The sequence below is a fragment of the Anopheles bellator genome, chromosome 2, assembly GCF_943735745.2.
Source record: "Anopheles bellator chromosome 2, idAnoBellAS_SP24_06.2, whole genome shotgun sequence".
Taxonomy (NCBI): Eukaryota; Metazoa; Arthropoda; class Insecta; order Diptera; family Culicidae; genus Anopheles; species Anopheles bellator.
The window spans coordinates 38,591,822-38,611,599 of NC_071286.1; positions in this window are offsets into that span (position 1 = coordinate 38,591,822).

Below are 19,778 nucleotides of genomic sequence, written 5' to 3' on the forward strand. Positions count from 1 at the left end.
ATGCAGATAAAACTGCAGACGTACACTGGAGCACTGGGAAACGCTCCAGAAACGCATTCCAGCGCCGCACAACGGGGCCAATCAACAGCTGTGGTGGTGGAAAAACGGAAAACGACAGGGAGCGAAAGGTAAGAAACTGATGTCCGCCTGTCATGTTAATAATCACGGCCCAGCCGCGCGCGCGCACCCATAATAAAGGATGCAAATTTTATGAATTATTGCCTTCGCCTATTGCTGGCACGTCATGCTGGCGCTCGGCATGCCGGCCACGCCGTCCGCGGCGTTCGTTTGGCGCAGGACTGCCCGCCGCAAGAGGCGCAAGCAACGGGGGACACCGACCGACCGGGCTCGCTCGGCACAGATCAGCAAATATTGAATGTTTGATTTAATTGAAATTAATGGTCGCCACTAAGCGCCCCTGCGCGCGTATGATGGAATGGTGTTGACTGCTCAATAAAACGAAATGGACCATTCGCGGACGGGCGGGGGCGCGATCGCATCCGGGCCCCCGCCCTACTGCCAGGAAATAATCGGTTCATTATGGTGATTTTCCCGTCCGATTTTCTCCGTCCGAGGAGCGCCTTGGAGCGCGAATAGAATAATGTTGATGATCCATTAAAATGCGTCCGCTGGAGGCGGCGGCGGCGGCACCGTCGGACGCTCCTGTCGAAACCCGCTCAAAACCGTCCGTGAATCCGCCTAATCGAATCGCATTACCCCGTCGGGTTGCCCCGTTTCTGCCGCTTCGCACGAGGTAATGGAACCGATTCCCCTGGGCGGCCGATCAAATGGCCCATTAACGGCCAATCGGGGTTGGGCTTTCTGGGCGCGCAAATGAAGTACGGCTCAGGTGTGCGGGGGTCTCGATCATATTTTAGTTTCGGTGGCCTTCGGTGGGTGGGGAACCATCCCTTTCCTGGTGGAACCACGGCCATGGGGTTGCATTCTTCGCTGATTGAAACGGTGCCAATAATCTGATTGAAGCTGGATTTATGCTGCCATCCACCAAGTGGCCATTTTCGCCCGTTTTTTGTCGAATGGGAATTGTGCAAAATGGCACAATGGTGTACGAAATGACCTTTCTCTTCGGTGGTGGTAACCGTAAACGGGTTACCCTATTTGTCACCCATCGCTTGTACGCATTTTACACGCTCGGAGTGCGTGGCACCCGAAATAATGCCGTGTGGCGTGCCATGCCATGCTCCGGGAGGAATGGCCCATTATTCGCGCCAACAATGGCCGTTACATGACTAAGACACTTCATCACACGGCCGGCCGCCGGATTGTTGCGCAAGCCGGATTAAGTAACAATGTAGTGAACATTTGGCACTAAACCATCGATGAAATTAATCAACCTTGCCCATAAACGATAAATCACTGCTCGCTGTAAACGCCACTTGCTGGACGGAGGCCTGGCCTGAACCCGGTTCCTAGCCCCCTACGCCGTGGGCCGACTTCATCTTCGCCGCCGGGTCGCGTCGCGCACATAATCCTGCGGAACCTGGCCATGGTTTGACCAGCTTCGCGCGATGCTTTGCCTTATTTTTCTCATGTTCCAACGTCACTAAGCTGCCACACGGACTGGCTACCACGCGGACTTAACCTTTCGGGTGAGTTTGGGTTTTCTTTCCCTTTTTTTTTGCTTTGGATTTCGTCGAACTTTTCCTCGGTCGGTCCAACGACGCCAGACGCCGGAGGGTGGGCCGGTGGTGGCGATCCGGCAGGTCTGCGCCTGCGGACCGCGTTTTATGTGCACCGAACGAATTTTGTTCAGGCGAACGTTTACATGTTGTTCGCAATGTTTTATGCTGCCCTCTCTCCTCACGAACCCGGTCGGTCCATTCTTTGGTGAGGCTTGTTTTTTATTCGATTGGATTCTTTTTTTTTCCTCCTTTCCTGCATCGTTTGCGCCTACATGGGCGCGTTACAAGAGTGACGGTTACAGGAGTCGGCCACCGGCGGGCTTTGGCAGCTTCTTGTGCGCCCTGCTATTTGCAGCTGCTATTTTGCTTTGTGGCATTGTTTTTCTTTCGACAGCTAGTCCCAGAATGCGTTCCACATTCAGTGGCCGCCCGGTGTTCTAAATGCCAACGGGTAATGCCTGCCTTCATAACGCTGGACGTTGCATCATTCGGGCGCAGGAAAAATGGACCACAGCCATGGAATGTAGAACAGCTAGGAGCGACGACAAACTATGCTATCTTTCTGATACGTTCGTTCAAAATGCTATCGTAAATAATGCGAATTAAAATATTAGTCAATCACTTTTAGATACAACACCCTCCAGTTATTTTAATAAACTAACTCCAGACTTTTAATAGTAGATCAGTAGAGAATACATTTTATGAATTTAATATTGTAAAGGAAATTTATAGCACGTCCAGTCAAAATGTCTGGGGCATGTTTCTATGAAGAAACGTTAATCAAAAAGCGAGAATGTTGATCAGAATGTGATCTGTTCAATTTTGCGTCGTTGGTTGGGCACTGCACATCGTTGGTGCCCATTCACTTTCTTTCGTGCCTTCATCTTATTCGATTTAGCCGCGATCGTTACCATTACAACTGCCGTTTTCACCATTCAGACATGCCAACTGGTCTACAGAACTATTCAGGAATCGATTTGAATTTCCACGAACAGCACAAGGCAAAGATAACAAACCCGTTATCAACCTGGCACTTCATAAAGCAGCGACACTCATCTGTTCGTCTCGTGCTTTCTTCAGTCAATTTCTTACCCTTTCTACGTAACAATTTTTCCAATGTAAAAATAAGTAGTGAACGGCTTTCCGTATTAAGGAAAAGACGAGGAACGACAAGCATCAGCTCTCTTAAGCAAATTTGTCGTAATGAAACTTCTTGAACCATAAACTGATAATGGTTTGACAAGTATTTCTTTGCCGTTAAGATTAAGATCTAAAAATACTTCGTCAATGATCAAAGCACAAGAAAATATATGGTAATGTCAGGTGACCACTTCGGGTGTTTTGCAATGTTTTAGATTTAGCAGGGATAAATAGCTGGACATTGGGGACAAACAGCTGAAAAGACTTTCAGAGAACGTTTTCCAGAGTTTCAGACTTCAACGCAAAAACCACACGAAGCTGATATACCAACTACAAGTGATACGATTTCTGTCTGAGAGAACAAATATTAATTAATAGGTTAAAATACAAGTAAATTTACAATACTCTGCGCTTGAAAGAATTGAAGCATTAGTCTGGAGTTTTCGCAGTAAAGTACTTCCCATCTCGTGATTGTTAACTGCTGGTACAAATATTAATCGAACGACTTTCCTTTCGTGAACATTGTTACATGTTTTGTTGGCCAACACACAGCGAGAGCAAAAGATGCGTCGGCACTGTCAGTAAGTAGACCCGCAGAAGGTGAAAACATTGTTGCCAGCAATCTTGGCAACTGCCACGGAGATACCTTCTTCTTGACCGCGGTTCGTACGTAGAGAAACCAGAACGAGTGTCCCTCGAAAGTGAGGCATTGCATAGGACGGCTACGAATGAAATGTCCCGCCCGCAAACGTAAAGACTAGGCCCGCGGATGATGATCTGGAAACATCTGTCACGAATGTGTGCCGGAGCAATTGTTGCAGTTCAAATCGGCCGCAGCAATATTACGCCGGAGAAGGGTTGCCGCCCGGGGGCGCAACCATGCAACTAAGTTGTTGCCCAGCGTTTTCGTCTGCCCGTTTCGCCATTAGGAAAGGTGCGAAGGTTGCCAAAGTTGCAGCTTATTATTTCGCATCACACACTCCGACGCCACGTGACGGCTCAACCGGAGACGTTCCGTCGTTGGCGTTCACTGCGCAAAAAACGACTATGCTCTGCTCGTCAACGTTTTCGTCAGCGGGTTGTTTTGAGAGGACGGTCCAAGGCAATGGCCAGTGTCGTATTACTGGCCAGGCTGCCCGCACCAATATACCTTTTACGTGCGATGCTCGAGCTACGTTTACGAAACGTCAGTTAAAAAAAGGGTTATGAAAAAATGATCCCTTTGTCTACGGTTTTAGTTACTAAATAAGCATGTTGATGTTTACATGCTGTAATTTTAGCAGATCTGATGATCGCGACCCGGTTGTCTACGATCGGCTAGCGAACGGGATACTGTAATACAACTCCTCTGTGAGCTGGAAGCTGCGTTAACGATGATAGAGTATTAGGCGGTGATCTAAGGCGGCCGTGAGTATAGCAATAAAGGCACACTCGACTGGGATCGTGTTTCACGGTCGTGTGCTCCCACAGCCAGCGGCACTGGTCTTTGCGCATGAAAGCAAACGGTGACGGATGAGATTCACAGAACCCCGGCCGGCCGCGGCCGCGAGCAGAAACGCGAAATGTTCACCCGACCCGCGAGTTGTAGAGAGCATTGGGCCGGAAGCTGTTGCCTTAAAACCCTTTCGCCCGGACGGTCGGTGACGAATGTTTTGGCCGAGACCGCGGTTTATTCAGTTAGCTGTCGCCCCAGAAAACTCCGCGGGTTGTGGGATGATAAGAATTGGAGAAGCCAAAGTGGCGTGGCTCATTAGCCGTGGAAATGGGGTCCCGGCTGGTCGGTCCCATTCCCGTTGGTCACGATCACGGGAAAACGTTCCATTTCGCTCAACCTTCAAAAGGGTGCTGATGAGCTTTAATGAGCCGTTTACGAAATGAGAGCCGGCTGCAACTGTTGCACCAATGCAAACTGTGACCGGAGGGGAAAAATTAACAGAAGGAATTATACCAACGCAGTGAAACGGGGCGTTTGCAGTCTAGATATTGAAGGTATTTTTAATCGTATTAAGCAAATCACGCAATGACCTCTTTATCCATCACTTTCGGAGCTGCACTTCAGCTGTAATCGACGCGGTTCTCGAACACGGAACACTCGGGCACAAAACCTCTTGTCAATAACACTTCACTGAGCCGGATTGGCATTGAACTAGAGAAAAGCACATTAAACACGCTGGTCTAAGTGGTGTTAATATAGGAAGCATTCACAAATCAACTAGTTCGTTCAAGTGTTCCCAGTGTTCGAGTGTGCAAGTCGGAGTGATGTAACGGAACGTATCAATAACCTCCGCGGAAGGTTGCCGGGAACCGCAAAATCAGTGTAACTCATGGACTTGTCATTTAAGGACTTGTTAAACATTTATAAACACCACTTTTGTTTGGTCACTAGTGATTGCAACTCATACACACTGATCGTGCCGGTGAGACTGGACTTGTTTATAGCTATAAATATAGCTATATGTATACAGGGTGGGCAAATCAGCGTTTACTTTTTCATTTGGTTATAAATAAACGGCTGAATATTTTTCGATGATTGAACTTTTATTTGAAAGGTTAATTCCTAAAATGTATGTATAAAATACAATTTCGGTTGCAGAAAATTAGGAAAAATTATCAAAAAATTATTTCCAAAGGTGTAGGTCGACACATTTCATTGCAGCTCATTTCCACCTCGGTGGCTATATCAATAAGCAGAATTGTTGTTTTTGGGGTTTAAAAAACCCACACGTCGTGCAAGAGAAGCCAATACACCCACAAAGAGTGATTTTTTTGGTTTTCAACAAGACAACAGGAATCAACCTATCAAATAAAAGTTTAAGCATTGAAAAATATTAAGCCATTTTCGCTTTAAAACCAAATGACAAATTACACGCTAATTTGCCCACCCTGTAGTTCTTCGTCGTCCTTAGTTAAATGTAGATAGGTGTAGATGTAGATGTTGTCTGTTAAAATTGGTTCAAAAACTTTGGTGGCTAGTTTACTAGTTTACGTGATAAAAATTAAAAAGACCACTCCCAATGGCCACTTGACATAGGCACTGTCCCGAAATCCACCGGACCGTTACACCGCTCCAGTGGGGTGCGTAATTCGCTAAACCGGAAAAGCTTTTACAGGAGAAGCTTTACTGCGCCCTGAATCTTCTCTTCCTCTCCCTCTTCTCTCCCTCTCTCGCTTTCCCAGCCTGCTCTCGTTCTCTTTGTGGCACTGTTTCTTTCTCGTGTCGGTTCCTATTTTTGCTGCTTCCTCAATAGCCCGTCGCGCTTATGCTGCGCCGGCATCTCGACCGACCGGCGGCGACCAGTTTGTCTCTTCTGTTTTAGTGACCATAAAAGTGAGTGAGGCAAACAGGTGAGGTGGTCCGGGTCCAGGTCCGCACGGTCCAGGGGCGCGGTGGAGAAGCTGTGGCGGAGTAAATAAGCAATCCACCGACGAGAAGTCGTTAAAAATTTGCCAAATGAGTTATGTCGAACATCTATATAGGGATATTAATTTTTGCCCCGCTTCGGCTTCCTCGACCCCTTCTCGCCCCCGATCCGCCCGGTATTATTTATGCTGCCTGCCCGGGAGTGACGCACCGCTGACGGGTGAAGTTGTTTCCGAGGGCGGCCCCTGTCCGTGGCCGGGGGCCGAGTAACGAGCAATGTCGACAGCCGGGACACAAACCCTTTCGATCCGATTCGATCCGCAATCCGTCATCGTGCCTCTCATCGCGCTACCAAAGCGCTCCACCACCACCACCGTCCCGTAGCCCTTCTTCTGTGCCCAGCCACACCGCGTACATCGGTCTCAACCCGGCGAACCACGGCCCGTTATTGATTGCACTCGAGGAGCGCAAACAAACTGCACGATTTGCCTTTTTGCGATTTCACTCACCGCACTCGTGAAAGGGCCGGTGAGCCGACGGGGGCCTCGGCTGCGGGTTCGAGGAGGATCGAATTGGTTGGGAGTGTTTCTTGTTTTTTTTATTATCATTTCTTATATCTTACTGCCATCCTCCCGATGGGGCGAGACCCGGGCTTGTTTGCTTGTTCGCCGGACGATTTTATTATCATAACTGACCACTCTTCCTGTTCCTGTACGGTTGTGGCGCAGCCCTCGGATGGGTTGTGCTTTTTCTGAAGGTGAAACACCTTGATACCAACACGTTCGAGGAGTTACCAGTGCGAACGCGAGCGGGAAGTGTGTAATGAACTACGTTTTCGGAACAATTCGTATCACATCACGGAATTTTTACGTAGCTGAAAAGTTTTTCAGACTCCTTGTGCAAGGATGACGGATTGGCTGACCTTCTATCCAATAGCTAGGCAGTAATATTTCTATATTAGATGGCGTTACTGACGGATGTTACTGCTGAACGAATTATTTTAGATCAAAATTCATTGGAGGTCCGGTACCTATTTACACCATTTTAGAAGCCAAAATGCATCATCTTAAACGCTTAAGACCAGCGCCTGGCGGCTTACCGACCGCAAGGAATCGTTAGTGAACTGATGGTTGACGACCGGAGCACCACAGATAAATGACCATCCGTCAACCAACCATCTACCTTATGACCGTAATAAAGATGTTCGGCCGATTGGGCCACTGAGGTTAAATCAAACTTTCCGACTGCGAGTTGCACGAGCTGGACCATCTCCTTCAAGGCTTACGGAACATAAAACTATAGACCAAAACACGAACCCCTGCTCGAACTCGCGATCGTAAAGCGTAGCGCGCCGATCACGTCGCGCCGATCGGCAAATTGTTTAACGACTTTCTTCCGCTGGCTATTTGTTACTCAGAAGCGTCCTGGAAACATCGATCTTCATCGGCGCGCCGGATTATGTGGGTCGGAGCGTGGGGCGGCGTGTGCCCTAATGCTTGTCTGCTTTTTATCAACACTCAACATTGAGAGCCCAGGACGCGCCGATCGGTCCCGATGGTACGTGATTGATCGTATTAAAATTCATATTGAGCCATTAAACGTCAGGCCATCGGCCGCCGGGGCGACCGATAGTTAAGCGGCTGCGATCAAACGAACGTGGATCCGAAACCCCGAAAACCCATTAAACGGGAAATTTTGCGATGCTTATGGGCATGGGCCCTCTCCACCAGGAGTGGCCCCGAACACCTTCCCGAAGGTGGTCCCAAATGTAACGGATTGAATCCCACTGTCGAGATGCTGGTAAATCGTTTACACTTTCTAGTTCGCTAGTGTGGTTTACTTTCCTCTCTCTTCTTCTTTCTCTTGCTTTCGGCTTTTCGATAAATGTTTGAAAACATTTTAAAAACTCATTCTGTGCGACGGAATCCCTTCCTTGTGGGCCTAGACCTTTTGAATGGAGTATTAAAAAATTGGTCGCCTGATCGGAACCACAAAATGCTGGTTCGCTACGAACGAAATGTGGAGGAATCGGTGATCGGTGAATTAATGAATCGCTCAATCGTAAATCAAACTTCGACACAAGAAATCCCAATCGGTTCCCAGGGCAGTGCTGTTTCGGGTTTGTGATTGAAACGAAGTAAAAGTTTCATACTTTGACGCTTAATACTTGGACCACCGCCAATCAAAATAACTAGCCAGTGCGAAATAGCGCCAGATGGTTCTTCTCGAACGTCTCGCGCGCGCAGAACATACTTTCAGCAGCTCCCGAAAGTGATCACTTCATCGCAATCGCGTTCGCACTTTTCCAGCGTCCAGGGGCCCCAATGAATACACATTGTGTAAAATCTGCGTCACTAATTCTACGTTTGTCGAGCAGCACCGTATGCTGCTGGGGTGCGTTCGGGGCGTTTTTGGACCGCACCTTTTGGGCACGGAGGGAAATAATAAATCGTTCCACTCCAGCCAACATTACCGCCAACCCAAAGATACCAATCCGAGTGGCTGGGGGCTGAAATGGCAGAAACGCGCAAAAAAAACGGGGTGCCAAACATAAGCGAGAAAGTGAACCATCATCATGACGGACACGCGGTCCACGGTAGCACGTTGGCGTATTTATGCGGCCCTGACAGTGCCATGGTCGGCGGACAGCGAAGAAGAAAACAGAAGCGGGGACCACCACCGAAAAACATGAGGCCACCTTCGGGCAAGGCTGTCCTCACGCCGCCACGCCATGGGTCCTAATAACAACGCACGTATCTCTCATTCGCAGGCCGTAAGTAGGCGTAAAAATCGGGCACTCCAGCGATCCGTTAAATGATCGGTTCCCGATGTTCCCGTTCGGTAGCGCTCGCCGGGGTGGCCTACGATCGCCTCTGTCGATTTCGCTCAAATAGACACGGCAAGAAGCGATGGCAGAACCTCTCCAAAAACGGCCACCCAAGACCGTACGAACCCTTGCGATGTCCCGCGGTGAGTACTTTGGCACATTATCATCATCAGCGGCTACATCATCATCAGCCAACCGGAGCGTAATTGTTGCGGAGAGATTGGAAGTCGCTCCCGCCCGAAAACTTTGGCCCAATTCATTCCGCAATTTATTCTGGCTTCGATCCGCCTCGGTTGTGGTCGCCCAAAAGGAAACCACAAAAAATCGAATCGTTCGCGAATGTCTTGCGGGAGCGAGAAAAATTTGCACCACAATTGTCATCGTCGGTCAATTTTGCTGGACCATTGTGGACCACCACGTTTCATCGGGCGTCCCATCGGTAGCACCCGGTTCCATGTGTTGGGAACCTTTGAATTGGGTTTCTGTGGGTTGTCGGGCGCGAAAGTAGTCATCGGGAACTAGCTCACGCAAACGATAACGTGCGTGTCGCTGAACGGAAGCCACGGGAACTGGCAGGGAAACCGAACCACAGTTGGTCCAGTGAGAGGCCACAATGCAGAATGGTGTTTGGCGCTAATCGTAACTTATCCTAACGATGGGGGTCCCGGGAGCAACGGCGCAAAGGATCGGCCAATATGTGCGCTCCTTCTAAGGGATGGCCAACAAAAGGCCAACAAAAGGCCGACACCATACCAACCGCCGCCTGGACTGGCCTGGCTCGGTTCGCACAATGAAAATCACAATGAATTTATTGTACTGCTTCATTTACGGCATCGTCGCAACCGGGGCCACACGCCGACGGCCGGCTCTCTCGACACGCCGGAATTTGCATTTGAGGCCGCTACCCATTTAGCGTCGCGAGCCGTAATCAAACAAGCATAAAACATAAACCTCGATACGTGGAAGTCCCGCTTTTCGGGCCTTCTTCCGTGCGCGCCGGCCGCGTCCGTCCACAGTCCGTGCCCCACAGGACACACCGCGGACGACGAATGCATATTTTATGCATTTATAACGATTAAATGCGCGCTCGACTTATTCAGCAGTCCACGCGGCAATCGCGACCACAATTTACGGGTCCGCCATTCGTTTCAAATCGGCGTGTGCGGGGAAAGGGTGTGCGGGTCCCGGAGAAGCTTTACGAGCTGGGTCGGGCGAACTCGGGGGCAGCAAACATAAAACACCACCAGCACCACCCGTGGATAGCCAAAATTATGTAGGGCTTGTGGCGGGGCGAGTATTAATATGTTTCGCCATTCGCCCCGGCAACATCGGATTCGCGCACGGCCGGGACCTTGGCCAGCCAACGGCGAAATCATCATTAATGGGTTGGGAGGGGACTGGGCTGGAGGAGGTTGAAATTGTAGCTCGTTCGGTGCCATTTTGGGCGCAATAATTCACCGAAAGTGCGCCACGAGCGCGGCCGCACCTAAGCCTGCCGGGTCCGGCTCGGCCCAGGTTTACATTGACGTTGGCCCACGGGACGTTGCTGTGCCGTGGTTGCTGCTGCAAGGCCGGAAAAAGTTGCTCGGCCATCCGTCCACGGCCGAGGGAATCGTTCCGCGGCGCAAGGACATAAATTATCGTGCAACCCGAAAACGTCTCACTTGGAGCTTTGGGGTTCGCCTGCCGAAATCGCAAAACGCGAGACGCATTTCTTGTTTTTCGGTGGGACGTTCAACTTTCTTCGTTGCATCCCTGGGAGAAGGAGGGATGAGGGGGATCGGTCGGTCGGGAGCTTTTCGGTCCCCCTTGGCAAGGTTTCGTTTTTCGGTTTTCTGGGTCATTACTCTCGTTGGGGTCCGCCGGTGCTTGACCGGTTCGCCGTGTTTTTGCCATAAACTCTGTCAACTTCTGGTGGATATCTGGCACCCTTTATGTCCTTTCGTAATGAGCTCCGCTCGGTGGTGGACAATGGGGCGTATTGTTCCATTTGTTGGACCCAAAAGCTAAGAAAAATCCGTAAAAATTGTTATTGCAGCTGTGGACCAGTTAAGGATCTGCTTGTTTTAATTATTTTGAAAAGTAAAGAGGATTTGCACAAAGTTCAACATTCGCTTCTCGGTGACAGTTTCCAATTCATTACACATCTATGGCAATTTATTGCTTATTTCAAAGGACGGTCAGTGTTTTTGGTATTCTACTCGATCGATTAGTAATAGTATTGCTATTTGGTACTAGTCCAAAATGAAATTTGATGTTTCAATCGGTCAAGTTGGTCAAGTAAACGATAGTTTAAAATCCAAACACATTATGGATCACACTATTTTCAATTTATTGGCTTCTATGATGGTCGTAATTAACTTTTTATGGTAGGCCGAGTACCGTTACAAAATTTTTATATTTCTCAAAGGAATAATCATCGTTCCAATCTTCAACTTCAAAATGTCTTCCTGATAAGTCAAGCGTGTTAAGAAATTCTGTTGGATAATTTACTGTTTATCACAGGATTTAAATTCCATTTAGAGTGCTGCAGTTAATCCTACGTTTGGGAAAATTTTGTATTTAATTTTTTGGAGGTTTAGCAAAGCAAAGCAAAGCAAATTTATGAACAAATGTTGATTCTCGGTTGAATGTTGACTTTCTCGGTGACAATTGGAGCGTTTTCGAAATGGTAAAGTTGACTTTGTGTTTCGACTCATCACTATGCATGAGACTTGGGTCTATCATCATAATCCTGGATCAAAACAAGATGCTAAAGAGTAGTCTGAACCTAGTTCGTCGGTTCCTGAACGAGTTCGTGTCCAAAAATCGACCAAGAAGGTGTTAATATCAGTTTTTGTTGTGTATGCGAAAGGAATTTTGTTTGTGCAAACTGGTAAAATAATAAATTCTAAATATTATTGTAAGCTTTTAGCTGAAACTGAAATCAGCCGAAGGAAAAATATTGCTCCCGATGTTCAGTAAGACTACACTGAATAATAAGGCCTTTTTTACACCGATGGGCCGGTGCAGCGCAGAAGGGTAAACTACGGATGAGACACAGTCGATTGGTAGTTATTCACCGGAAATCACTGTATTGCATGAGCAGGAGGACCAGATATCATTGTCCATGGTGAACATAGATAGTTGTGTTATGTTTAGACCTTCTTTAGGACAACAAATAATATAATTAAATTTAATGTTTCGCCTTTCATGGCTGTGCACTTGTGCGGAAAAGAGAGAGGCTGCCAATGTGTATGTGCGGAAAAGAGAGAGGCTGCCAATGTGTAAAAGGGAGAGAAGAGCAGGCTCTTTTCAGTAAAGGATCAAAGTTGCGCGCGATTGAGAGAATAAGCTCAGTTAGTTACAAACATCCGCTGGTGATAGTCTGAAAAGAGGGAAGGAGCCATTTGATTTTAAAGTTTGTCACGAAAACGGTGCTTCCTTCCTTTTCAGAATCGCTACGAAGGGATTCGTTTTCGTGACACACTTATTCGGTCACAAACGGAAAGTAGCTTAAGTTGTTGGATCTTCTTTTGTCAGGATCTTTTTACAAGTATGTTTTAGCTCCCGGGTTCTGGGTAGTCAGCCCGAATCATGAAAATGATCAGAATGTTGTCCAAAATGTTGAAAACTCTTATCAAACCCAATTCAGCACACGCTCTCCTCGTAACGGGATGCCCCTGGGAGAACAACACAGGACTTGACATTGTAAGGGTACACATTTCGCGCCAGTAACGGTACCCATACGTCCGTTCCACAGTATCTGTGTTTTTACAAAACTAATCACAACATACTTTCATCGCCACCACACACACGCCGTCCCGCAGCTGGCTCGATGGTGGGGATGAAAATGTGCTTTTCCCACCGGCACATGATCACAATGCAAATAATGTTTAGTATTTAGTATCGCCGAGCGCCGAGCATGAGAAAGCACAATCCGCGAAGCAACGCTTCTTCACGCGAACCCCCATCCCGAGAGAGTGAGACCCGACCCAATCGTTGCGTTCTTCCCCCTTTCGATCGCTCGGCGCCGATATGGGCGCTGCGAGGAGCGTCTTATGCTCACCACCACCACCGATGATCACACGGCGGGCGTTGGTCCGCTGGCTGGAAGGCGAAGGAAGGCGTTGCTGGCAACTAATAGGTTTATGAATGTTTACACTAAGCCACCTTGCCACCCCCAAAGCCCTACCCCTCTTCGAGCCACCCCCGGAAGGAGGAGGTGAAGGATTGCGGATCGAGAAAAGGGAACGCCGTCATATATACGACGACGAAGCCGGCGTCGATCGCGATCACGACGCGAAAACGATTTGCGCGCACAATGTTCGAGCGCAGCCTTGAAACATGCCCGCTCCCGCCACCCCCACCGTCCACACGTGCTTGCCGGACGGGGTGAGAGTGCGCTAAGGAGGCGCGTCCCGCGAAGGGATTGGCCGTGGCCAAAGTGCGAAACCTGTAATAAAGTGAAATAAAATAAATTAACACAATCGATTTGGGGGCTGCGTGTGAGAAGGAAGACGCGGAAGACGCACATACACAGGAAAAAAAAACACCGACGGACGATCCGATCACGATGGCGGTGCAGCATAAATTCGTTACGGGCGTTGCGTGGCCTCGTGGCTGTTTCGCCGTGTTTTTTTTTGGGAAGGCGAAAAGTGCAAAGAGAGAACAAGGATCATCGGGAAACGTCGTCCATGCCGGCGGGGCCAGCGTGTACTGGCGCCATTTTCCTGCGCACGACGACGCATTTTCCCGTCGAGACGCATCATAAATTATTCGACATTTTTCCCACCCCACGGAAAACCGATCGCCACCACCGAACTGTTGCCATTGTCGCCCGGTCACCGTGTCAGCCGTGGCAGGTTCAGCGGGCGCCCCAAACTCATAACTCAATACCCGCCACCCCCTGGCGGAAGGTGACATGCGTCTGTCCCCAGTGCCTAACGGCCCTGTTGGGGGGGTGGCGGCGGGCGACGCAGGTGGAGCGCATAACGAGCATAGCATTAGAATAATCAATTACTCCACTCTCCCCGTACCCGGAGACCCTTCCGGAGCCAAACGAGACACGAAAAGTGTTGGGCCGAAGGCTCGCCTTCGAGCCAGCGATCGCGCCGGGGTCGTGGCTGCTGCAGGAGCATCTCCCGGCCGAGTCACCTGTCCTACGAGTCCAGTCGCCATCGCCGCCGGCCCACCGGGGGATCTCGCTCGCCGGGGGATGTGTAATAAAATGCAAATTTCATCCCCACACAATCGCCGGCAGGAGATGAGATCCGTCTAGCTGGTCCCGGCCCGGCGGGTACTCCGGCGGGGGGAGACTGTTCCTGGCCAAGAGTAAATCCATCGTCACCACACGCTGGGCCCCGATACTGCTGCTGACCGCGGGCCGTGCGATAAAATCGAACCCCAGTTTTTTTTGCTGCGTAGCGAAGTAGTTAAACGGTGTGCCGGGTGTGCGGCACAGTGGGAGACACCGGACACGATGGCCAGGTTGTGGGCCGGCGTCCGGCACTGGTCCCACCGTTCGTCCGTCGCCCGATGACGAGCCGCTTTTCATTCCAAAAAGGTTCATTCATCACGCCAGACCGCTACTGGTCGGTGTGATGCTCGCTCGCCAACCATCCCGCGTTCGCATTAGCCAATTGGTCAAAGAAATCTTTAAGAGGTTTTACAGCTGCTATCAGACGTATCAGCAACTCTGTCCGGAAACGACTTTGAAACCGGAAGCGAACTCCTGAAAAATCTGAAAACTCCTAGTACTTACTGTCTCAGATCACTCTAATCAAGCGCTGGCTGGCTTGGACCAATGCCAAGAACTGCCCCGAGATGTAAACGCATCCGTGGCTGTGAAAATTTTGATCCTCGTGGTTTGGAGTAGATTGAAATGATTATTATCGAATAGAATAATGATTATGTTCCATCAGAGAAAAGCCATAACTCGAGGAGATAGATTCAACCTACACGCATAACAGCCTTTTTCCAACTAACGCTAACGGCGTTGGTGAAGATGGAATTCTTTCCCAGATATCCCAAATTTCTTGGTATTTTGCTAACGAACCTGGTCCAATCCTGCCAGCTCTTGTTGTAACCTATATTAGAGTGATATTATTACTCTCCATGTATTCTATGTATCTTTAAAATGTTTAATTATCGGCGCAGATCTCCGTCAGTTTTCGGTCGATCGTTGTGAATTATTCAACGGACAGCGTCCGCCATTAGCAAAGCAAAGAGTCTGGCAACATTGCCTAACTAAGTAAACAAGTTTTGCGCCAAGCTCACAGGTAGACTTAATTGATCGTAAAATCGGTAGATAAGAAAGTGAAACCGACTAATTTGAGACGGTCATGGTGAGTTTCAAGAACTGCTTCGAGATGTAAACAAATGCTTCCGCCATCACCAACATTAGCTCATGGCCTCATGGTCAACTCAACTCCACATATAAAAATTTAGTTCACCCAATCCGTAAATAGTGTTTTTGACACATTCACATTGTTTTTGACATTCAGACGGTAACGTCATCTGCTCGAGGCTTTACATCAATTAGGACAAACAATCTTATGTTATGATTCAACCGATCAGGGTTGCCCCCATTGATAGTGCAGTCGGTAACGCTCGTCGTTGTCACACAACTGGTCATTCGATTCTCGATAGCGGCGTAACATGGGGGTTGGCGTGGGGCCATCAGCTCCATCCGTAAAAACACACTGTGGCAGAAAACAACAGAGATTTACATTGTCTCTGGTGCAGGCCAAGACCGTTTGGCAGTTGTAACTGAATAAGAAGAATCTGGTCCCAGTTCTCTTGGCTGGCCAATAGTAAATAAGAGTAGTGATCATCGTGTGAATGTCTAAAAAGGCAGCGCCCTCTATTTATCATCTTTTCAACTTTTTATACGGTTCGTTAGTAGACAAGTAAAATCAAATAAAAGCAAATTAAATATATTGCGCAACATACTCCGATATTTAACTCCGATATTTAACACGTTAGTGACCTCCGCTAGTGGATGCTGGTGCCCACAGTGCGGTGCTTCGAAGCTAAGACCCTGACACGAACGTTCTTTCGAACCTCATCCCGAGAAGCGCAGCCACTAGGCGGGAGTCGATGGCAATGCTCGAACGGAAGCCCTTGAACGATGGGCACACACAGGCCAGCGTAAAAGGCTCCACGCCATGTCCTAGGAAGGTCTCGTTCCACGCCGGGTGCCGGCGGGCGCACATAATGTTGTCGGATGTCAGTTTTATTCATGTTTTCCTTTATTTTGCTCCCGTGTTTTTTTCCACCGCCACCACGCCGCGGCCGCCACCACCCGATGCCAACGCGCCAGTGTACCTATTATTGCTCCCTTCGCGCAGGTCCCAACGGATTGACCGGCCTCGACCGGGGGGAAGCCTATCCCCAAGCCCTATTCCGATCGGTGGAGGATGTTTATTTTATTTGGCAGCATATTATTGCCAGCCTATATTTATTTGTATTTTATTCTGAGTACCCTCTCGTTCCCTGTAGGCATCCTGGAGCCAGGCATCGTTACAAACTGCAATGTGCAAGACAAATCGAAGAAAGGGATTTGTGTGGCGTCTTCGGCTTGGCATCGAGACCATCCCGATATCCCGGTGACTCGGACGGAAGCTCCATTTTGGGAGGTACTCGCACCAGACAGACCCCACGAGGTTGTCATTGGGTCTTCGGCGGGTCGATCGTGCGATCGATAACGCTCACCACAATCGATCAATCAATCTGCACAGCAAGATCTTATCGCAATCTCAGCGCAGCTTCAAACGACTGACGCCAAAAACGGATGTTGGCTACTGCGTGCGCTGATCGCTTCCAGGGCCGGGTTTGACCATTCCCACCGACTGCTGATCAGACCGGTTGTTATGGGCCCGATTTGAGTAGTAATAAAATTTCAACACCAACCTCCTCACCGACGCGCACCGGGACGTAAGGAAGTTGAGAAATCTCTAAATTAAGATGTCCACTGAGAGGAGCCGCCACGCTGAGCTGCGGTACCGCGTGGTAAATCGATAAATTTTCGATGCCGATTGGGGCGAGTGTTAAGTATTTATGTTGCGTTTCCTATCGTTTCTTTGCCTTTTTTTCTCGTTTTCGGACGATCCCCATTAAGCAAGATACAAGATAAGAGAAGCGGTGTGAAGAAGCGTAAAATTTATGTGAATAACCTCTGAGAGTGCGCACGCCACGTCAGGTGCCGGCTTCGTGGCTCGTGGCTCGCAACACGCGGACGACGCTTGAATAAATTTCTTGATACGTTCGCCGGGACTACCAAGGCAGCGCCAAGACACACTCCGGTCGCGCTAACGCACCATCGTGGTAGCGCCGGGCTTCGCAAGTCTCACGGGCTCACGGACTCCGCGCTCCGTTGGGCTCTAATTGGATAGGCTTAAATAATTTCCTTTTTTATGGTGTGTTTAAAACGATCACCTCCGATCGTTGCCCACAGCCCGTGTGGTGCTGCCGCTGAAGCTGAAGAGGATGGTTCCGTAGTTTTGTTTTTTTTTCCTCTGTTGCTTACTCGAACCAAAGCATAAGCGTTGCACATGTTCGTCAACACGGAAATTGGACTGTGGCTCGAAATGTGTGCAATTAATTGCCTTAGAGTTACACTTACGTTGGAATCACGTTTACGGGCAGGAACTCGTCGCGGAATTCTCGCGGCACTTGCACGATACTTTGGTCTGCAATGAAACAAAAAAAGTGATTATTTTTATTAACCAGATTCTACTTGAAGGCCTTTGCGTCGTACTTTAGCAGGGGGTTTAAAATGAAGAACCGTTAAATTGGTTTTTATTTCGTCGAGCGGCTCTGTACTAACATCTGGAACGTGTAGCTGAACCCACGAAGAAGCACGATCGTGGTACAAATTCCGTTTCCACGTCAACACGTCTGCTAGTGGTTTATCGAAGAACACAAATGGAAACAATTGCTTAAGCCAGACGCTGCGTTGTTCGATAAGTTTTGTGATTCAATAATAAAGAGCGCTGCTACGAGCCCAAATTTGTTTTGTTATGTTGGATAACTCTTCATATGAACGTTTGTGAAGTTTCATTTCAATTTGTCAATTCACTCTTTGTTTACAAACCATTTCGTATCGATGGATGTAGTAGTTTTTAGAATGGGAAAAATCAAGTATCGGCCAGTGAATCTTTATTTTTGAAAAGTTTAAAACCAAAGAAAAATTAATGAACCAATGTGGAAAGCTTGAATCAAAGCCAAAATTAGTAGCAACACCTGAAATCGCAGGAAAAGTACAGGATATCACTTTGGAAAATCGTCGAATCACTGAAAGAGATTTAGTATAAGGCCTAGTCATCGCATTGGGCGGTAAAAGCAATATTTTAACTGAAGTATTGGGTTTCAGAAAGCTGTGTGCACAATACAATGGGTACCGCATTCGCTAAAGGATCAAAAACGCAATCGAATGCAACTTTCTCGGCAACATTTGGAGCTTTTTTGATAGGCCAAAGTTGATTTTTGCTTCAACTCATCACTATCGTACTCTCGTAGATCACCATAATCTTGAATCAAAACAAGAGGCTAAAGAGTGGTCTGAACCTGGTTCTTTTGCCCCGAAACGAGTTCGTGTCCAGAAATCGCCGAAGCATCAGTGTTGTGGGATGCGAATGGAGTTTTGTTAGCGGATTATTTGCAAACTAGTAAAACAATAAATTTCGATTGTTGTTGTAACCTTTTAGACCAACTGAAAGAGAAAATTCGTGAAATAGACCCAGTCTGCAGAAGAAAAACATCCTCTTTCATCAGGGCAATGCACTCTGTCACAAGGGCATTTTGAAAATGGCAAAAATCCATGAATTGTTGAAGTATCCACCGTATTCACCAGATTTAGCTCCTAGCGACTTCCATCTGTTTCAGACCTAAAATAATTCATGTGTGGAAAGCGTTTTTCATCAAATGATGAGGTCATAACAGCTGTGGAAATTCAGGTTCTTGCTTCAGGGATGAAATGAAGTCAATCAAATTTGGCACCCAAGTCTTGCTGTCCCAAATTACTTGACCCTCGTTAATCCGCCATCTGAGAAGAGTACGACATCACGACATGTGAAACGACGTTGTTTATGACATTGAAAACATACCATACGCGTCAGGATTGTTCAGCTGTTGTTGTCCCTATCACTGGTTCAGTATGGGTCACGGAGCTGAAGTTGGGACACTCTGCGATGCGAAGCATTCCAAAAGCTTTCAGTTCGATGCGTTTCTGCGTTACGCCATCGCACTCCCAACGTACCGGAGTCAACATTCACTTACGCTAAGGAGGTTCGATACCGAACCACTGTCCGAACGTGCTCTACATTAAACAAATCTCGTGCCAACACCATAAGTCACCACCCACTAGCATCAAACACCCGCCCCAAGGAACCGGTACCCGCCCGCCCGGGCTCCCGGGTGGTCGGCCGAGCAGCGCAGCGAGACAAATGAAACTTGGCCAGCATCATAATGGATTGTCAAAGCCCGTGGCAAATGCGATTTCACTTTCCGGCCTCGGCTTCGATGCTTGATTAAGGTTCGTTTGAGCGGCCACCCACCCCTGCGACGGGATTCGTGTCACCCGTCGTACCGGCGCACCTAATCAACCTTCGCTGCACCTACTCCTACGCCACCCGCGACCAAGGTGGCCCTTTGGCCGCGCATTTGCCACTTTATGCAAATACTGGCTCGGACCGGCCAGGCCAACGCGCGGAGCCCTACGCCAGCTCTGGTCGTGGCTAATTATTATTAATTCAGTGACAATTATTTAGATCACTGTCGATGGAAATAGAAAGTCTGCGCGCGTGTTCGTCCGATCGATCGATGA